This window comes from Phaseolus vulgaris, chromosome 10 (genome assembly GCF_000499845.2).
Source record: "Phaseolus vulgaris cultivar G19833 chromosome 10, P. vulgaris v2.0, whole genome shotgun sequence".
In the NCBI taxonomy this organism is placed as follows: Eukaryota; Viridiplantae; Streptophyta; class Magnoliopsida; order Fabales; family Fabaceae; genus Phaseolus; species Phaseolus vulgaris.
In genome coordinates this window covers 42,389,363-42,396,341 of record NC_023750.2, presented here as the reverse complement: position 1 = coordinate 42,396,341, position 6,979 = coordinate 42,389,363, and positions in this window count along the sequence as shown.

The window sequence follows — 6,979 nt, the reverse complement described above, 5'->3', positions numbered from 1 at the left end:
ATTTAAATATAAGGTAATTCATATAAAGTTAATTAACATTACATTTTATTTGATTGCTTTTTATTTCCACTATATTTATATTTATTAAAATAAATAACAAATTTGCATTGTATAATTACTTTATGGCTTTATTATATTTTATCTTTTGATTTTATTTTTGGAAAATTGTTTAATTACATTTTATTTGTAATATATTTATATTTATTAGAATAAAATAATAAATCTGTATTGTAAAATTTAATTATAAGATTATATAATGGGCCAATTAGTACAAGAGAGAAAGATAAAATTATAAATATAACAATCTTCATAATTGTATCTGTGTCGTTATATCTAATCACGTATTGTTTTGACCAATTGTTTGTAGATAGCTAGTTCTTCTCAAATTATTGTCCATGAATAATCCGTGCATAACTTTAGTTCACATGTTATGCATAACACATGTCACTCACATATTCATCACATGCATACACACACATGCAAATATCATCATTAATTAAATCAAAACAAAAATTACTCAAACACGTAATTCAACAATCTATACATACACATAGGCATAAATTATGTAATTAGCCAAGAAAACTAGAAAAATCACGTAATTAGAGAAATTAAGTGATGTCTTTGCTTGAGCGAAAGAATTTTCGTTAAGCAAGTGTGTTAGATAAATCACTCAATAGAGTGACACATATGATACATTTGTTTAAACGCACATGTTTCGTTTGAATAAGGGTATTAAAAGATCTCTCACTCATGCAACTTTAATGAAACCTTCATTTGAGCCTGTATACATTTTTTAACCAAGGGTATAAGACGAAATACTCGTTGAGGTGACTCATACAATACTCGCACTTAAAAACCTCAAAATAAATTGTCTCTCTTTTGAAATCCATGCATCTTTCTAAAACTCATTCATAAGAATTTTCCTCCTAACATATAACAACAAATCTATCTCGATTTTAAGTTTGAAAGAAACACAAAACTCCACTTAAACAAGGAGGAGTAATCCTAGTCCAACCTGCAATGTTGGACTATAGACTCAATGGGTCCTTAAAGAATATCCAACTACATATGTCACAAATAACTTTGAACCCCAAATACAACAAAAGAACTCCAAGTTTTTCACGACACGTGAACTTCAAATTTCATGTAGGTAGTTAGAAAACTCTAGATGCACATGCAACTAGTATTACTTAGATTCTACATGCTACTAGGGAACATCAAATGCTTATGCAAAAAATGTTTTTCAATTATACATGTAACTAGAGGACATCATACGCAAATGCAATGGATGTTCATTTGTTTCAACATGCAATTGGAGGACATTAAACACATCTACAACCAATGTTCTTTGTCTTCACATGTATCTAGAGAACATTAGATGCAAACGCAACTTATGTTTCTCAATTACATACTAAAAAGCTCTGGTATTACATACAACTCCAAAACTTCATACTTAACCTATAATTCAAGAACTTTAAACTTAACATGAAAAAAAAATATCATACTACAACCATTTTCACAAATAAAAAACTTATTTTAAACTCGCTAATTAAGATTTATCTAAACAATTTTTTTTACTTTAACTTTTCTTCTTCTCCAAAAAGCTTCATGTCCAGACAAGGGATTGTTTGGTGCTTCAAAACTCCATTTGAAAAATTAAACTTGAGATATTCAAATGACATATTTATATTTATTGTAGTCAAACCATACAAAATCACATAGTATGTTATATAAGGTAGCATGATCATATATGATGTAAAATAATTAATTATATAATAAAATAATAATAATAAATCATAAATAAAAATAAAAATAACAAAAATTAAAAATAACAGTAGTAGCAATAAATAAAAATAAACTCATAAAATAATAATAAGGATGATAATAAGAATATAAATAATAATAATACTATCATTATTCAATATTTAATTAAAATTATTTATAATATTAAGGATAATATGATGTTTTATAAATTTATTATGTTATACACTACAATAAAATCATGAAATAGAAACCAATTTTTAGAGACCAAAATAATTAGTTCCAATAGTAACTAAATTAGAGAACATTTTAGAAACTAAAAAAAAAATGATTTTTAAATTAGTTTATATTATTGTTAAATAGTTTCTAAATTGGTATCTAATTAGCAACTAAGGTTTTAACTACCAATTATTTAATTTTTAAATTTGGTAGCAAAAAGTTTAGTTGCTAATTAGATACCAAATTATAAACTATTTAACAATAATAGAAACTAATTTAGAAACCAAATTATTTTTTAGTTTCTAAAATGGTCTTTAATTTAATTACTATTACAACTAATTATTTTGATATTTAAAAATTAGTTTTTATTTCATGATTTTTTTTTGTAGTGATAGTTTTCAAAATAATTATCATATTATTAAAATCACTTGCAATTTTTTCTTTCATTTCTTTTTATTATGCAAATAATCACATATTTTACTATATTTTTTCCTTTCTTTCCTTTTTCATTCCATAAACTTCTCAATCAAATACAAAGTCTATGTTTGAAAGGAAGAATAGAAGAACAAAAAAATCAGGGAAAAGATAAGATAGATAAAATATAAATTAATTGGATTAAGGGAAAATAGTATAAAATTTAAGCCTGACTTGCTTTCTCATTACAAAAAATTCATTAAATAACAACTAAATTTAAATATAAAAAATAATTACTCATTATATTGACTGAATTAAATACTATTTAAAATACTAAAAAAATAATATTTAAAATGATTTATATCATTAATAAAAACTTATAAAGTGATTCTACATACTACTAAAAAACATCACATGCTCATACAAAAATGCTTCTCAATTAAAATGTAACCAAAGAAAATCGTATGCAAATGCAATGGATGTTCAATGGTTTCAACATGCATTTGAAAAGCATTAAACACATACACACGTGATGTTTCTCAATAATCTACTACAAAATTGTAGTATTACATGCAACTCCAAAACTTCAAACTCAAAATAAAAATATAATTTCGAGAACTTTAAACTTGACATGAAAAAAAAAATAATCATACTACAACCATCTTTACAAAGGAAAGACACTTCACAAATTAAATAATTAATTTAATTTTTGTTTGGATTGATAATACTTATAATTAAACCAAATTAAATGACATTAATTTGATAATACATTCACTTAATTACGTTTTAGCTTAAGTTTAGGTAAATAAATTAAGTTTTGATTTTTGTGCTGTAAAACTTTTTTTATTTCTTTAAAATTCAAAATACCTACTTTTCATTTAAAAAAATAAATATGTTGAGAAATTATTTCCCTCGTACATTGAATTGAAGGTCCTAATATCGAATATAAAAATTTAAATTACTGTAATTTCTTAATTTTAGCCTTTGATACAATTGCTATTACGTTAAAGAGACTTAAACGTTGCAATCAAAAAAATTCTACTACAAAATAATAAACTAAAGCATAAATCATAATATTTAGCAACAACATGGTAGAGTAAACTTTTCTTTATTCTATTAATTTCTCCAAATTAGGTAAAAAAAAGTAAGAGCCAAAATCCCAGAATTTCTGTACAAATTTTTTAATAAAAGAAAAAACTAATAGAAAATTAGAAAAAAATGAAAAATCCCATAGAAAATTATAAAAAAAAGGAAAAATTCCATAGAGCCTAGTACACTTCTCTCAACTGGAACTGAAAAGTTATTAGCCTTCAACCTGCCAAAGAGAACAAAATATTTTGTTATGAGTAAACAAGAAATATATAATATAAGAAATTTAAATATATAATTTATTTTCTAGTGAATTCTGATTTTTTTTCTGTTACACAATTTTAATCTATTCTTTCTATATATAACCTACTTTTAATTATATGCATAATTTGTTTTTAATTTTATGTATAAATCAATCAAATTAAAAAAATGTCAAAATGTAAGAACCAAATTAAAAAATGTTATATATATAAGTATTAAATAAATTAAGATGGTTAATTTTATAAAGATTAACATTTTATCCACGGATGAGTTCACAGACTTTCCATCATACTAAATTAAAAAATATAAGTATTAAATAAACTAATAATGTGTTAATTACATAAATATTAAATTAAAAATGTGTCATGTGTAAAAGAAAATTATATGGTCCATTACTTAGACTAATCTGAATTAGTCAAAAGATAAGTAAAACTTTAGCAAAAATATTGCTATCTATAAAGAATACCAGGTAGTTTTTCTAAGTTTTTTTTTTAAAAAAAAACTTTCGTGATGCAACCTTACATCTGAGTATACTGACACTTCAAGTAATACAATTATTTGTCTTCGTATGAAAAAAATATTATTAAAAAAATAAAATAGGGAAGGAATAAACCAAAACTATACATTATTAAAAAAATGTTTTTATAAAAACATAAATTATTTATATTTAATAATAATTAAAAAAAGCAAGTTATTTATTAAATATAGATTTATGTGTTTTTTACAAGTTATTGTTAGCTTTACTTTTTTTAAAAATTTAGCAAACATAAGAAAGTATACAATAATAAGTGATTTTTTGTTTAAAAAGTGATTTTTTTTCTTCTAAGGGTGTGTTTCTTTCACGAGAGAAGAGGAATGGAATATTTTTTGTGTTTGTTTCAAGGGTTTTGAGGGTGGGGGAAGTGTATGAGAGAGAAGGTGAATGATTTTTTTCACTCTTTACAAAATGAAGAGATTTGTGGAGATTAAGTAACATTATTGTATTTTATCTAAATATCCTTGTACATACATTTTATTACAATATACAAAATTAAATATTACATAAATTTATTTATTATTTATAATTTAAAAAATAATTAATAATACTATTAATAACAACATATAATTATAAATAATAAAAAAAAATAAAATAAAATTATAATATCAACAATATATATAGTTATATAAAATAACAAATGAATATAATAATAAATATTATTTTCATAAATTTTAATTAAATAATTATGGATATTATATATTAAAAATATTTAATTAATTCAAACCTAAAAAAAATCATAATTCATTCATTCAAATATTTTTTAATAACAAGGATAAATTTGTAAACTTACAATAAATCATTCTCACAAATCTACTTTATTATCCCTCAATTCAAACAACCTCACATATCCTCACACATTCTCTCTAATCCTCACAAATCCACTCCCTCCCTTCCTCACAAATCCTCTCTTCAATCCAAACAAAGCCTAAAAAAAATACGGTGATTATAGATGAAAAAAAAAAGTTATTGGATTCATCATGCAAAATGTTGAAGATGCAATAGGAAATTGTTGTTGAGCATGAGAATAGAAGAAAGAAAATGACCTTATTGGAAGAGGAAGCTGGAGCAGAAGCGCGTTTTGATAAAACACGTTCTGATGAAGAGCATTGTTTATAGTTAAGTTGTTCTTCAATATAGCGAATCTCACGCTTCATGTGAGAGATCACTACCTCCTTCAAACCATGCTCACACCAAACAATACCTAATGTTCCAAAGCTTAACCAAAATAATCGATTTTTCCACATTCTTTCTATTTTTTCTACTCAAATCAAAATCACCACCAATAATACTGTGTAATGGAAAAAGACAAAGCAAGAAAAAGGTGAAATTGTATTCTACTCCTTCCCATGAGCTTGTTTATATACACACATAATTTCTTATAAATTATTATTATAAAGATAGAAATAAAAGATATTAAATTAAAAAAATAAGTGATTTAAAGATATCATACGATTTTAAAAAAGACTATCAAAATATTGAAGATAAAAATAAAATATAAGATTTAGAATATGAAATCGATATCAAATATAAGTATATAAAGATTTAAAAAAAGATATATTGAAATAGTTGAAAATTATATCTATCGAATAATGTGTTATTTACAATGGTTAAAATAGTAAATCTAAGTGAATTCTTCACTATCAAAATGTAGCCTTTGTATTTTAATATTTAAAGTGGTTGCAAGTTTTATTATCTTTATCCCCAAATTTAAAATAAAAAATGTCCTTAATTATCTTTATTTTCGTATGCAATATGTACGTGTCTTTAAATATTTTAAATATTAATTAAATAATATCTTAGAATAAAATATAAGTCATTGGTAAAGTCAACATACAATAATCAAAGATTCAACACGAAAATAATACATATATTTTTAGAAAACCCCGTTTAGATTTGAAAAAATATGTTTTTTTGTTACGCTAATCCATTTGATTCATTAGTTTATTAAGTACTAAAGTATATTATAGATATACAAAATGGTTTTTTTCTTAAATTTTTTATATATGTTTTTTCTAACTAAACAATTTAACCCAAGTTTAAAATAGAAATTAATAACGAAATAAAATACTTATATTTAAATATAAGGTAATGTATATAAAGTTAATTAACATTACATTTTATTTGATTGCTTTTTATTTCCAGTATATTTATATTTATTAAAGATAAAAAATAATAACTGACTAAATTAAATACTAAAAGACTAAAAAATAATATCTAAAGTGGTTTATATTATTAATAAATTTTTTTAAATTTTTTTTATAAATTAATATATAAATAAATTACTAATATTTTATATTATAATTTAGTCTTAAAGATTAGGGTGGTCATGGCAAAATCCAATCTAAATCTAAATCTAAATAAATGAATTGATATAGATATAAAAATATTTAAAAAAATATCTTATATATCTATAATCTATAAAACTAGTTTTTGGGGTACAAATTGCTACTATTCTGCTTTTAAGTATTTGTTTCTTTTTAACCTGAATAATTATCCACAATAAAAAAAACTACCTACAATAATGTTATAAAAAATATTATTTTTATGAAATTTTTTATGATTTAATACTATTTTTTATTTTAATAAATACTATAATAAAAAATTTCTTATTTTTTTATTATTTTAATATTTTTCTTAAATAAAAATGTTTGTATGTAAAGATATCATTATAAATTTGATATCTCAGAAATACTGATA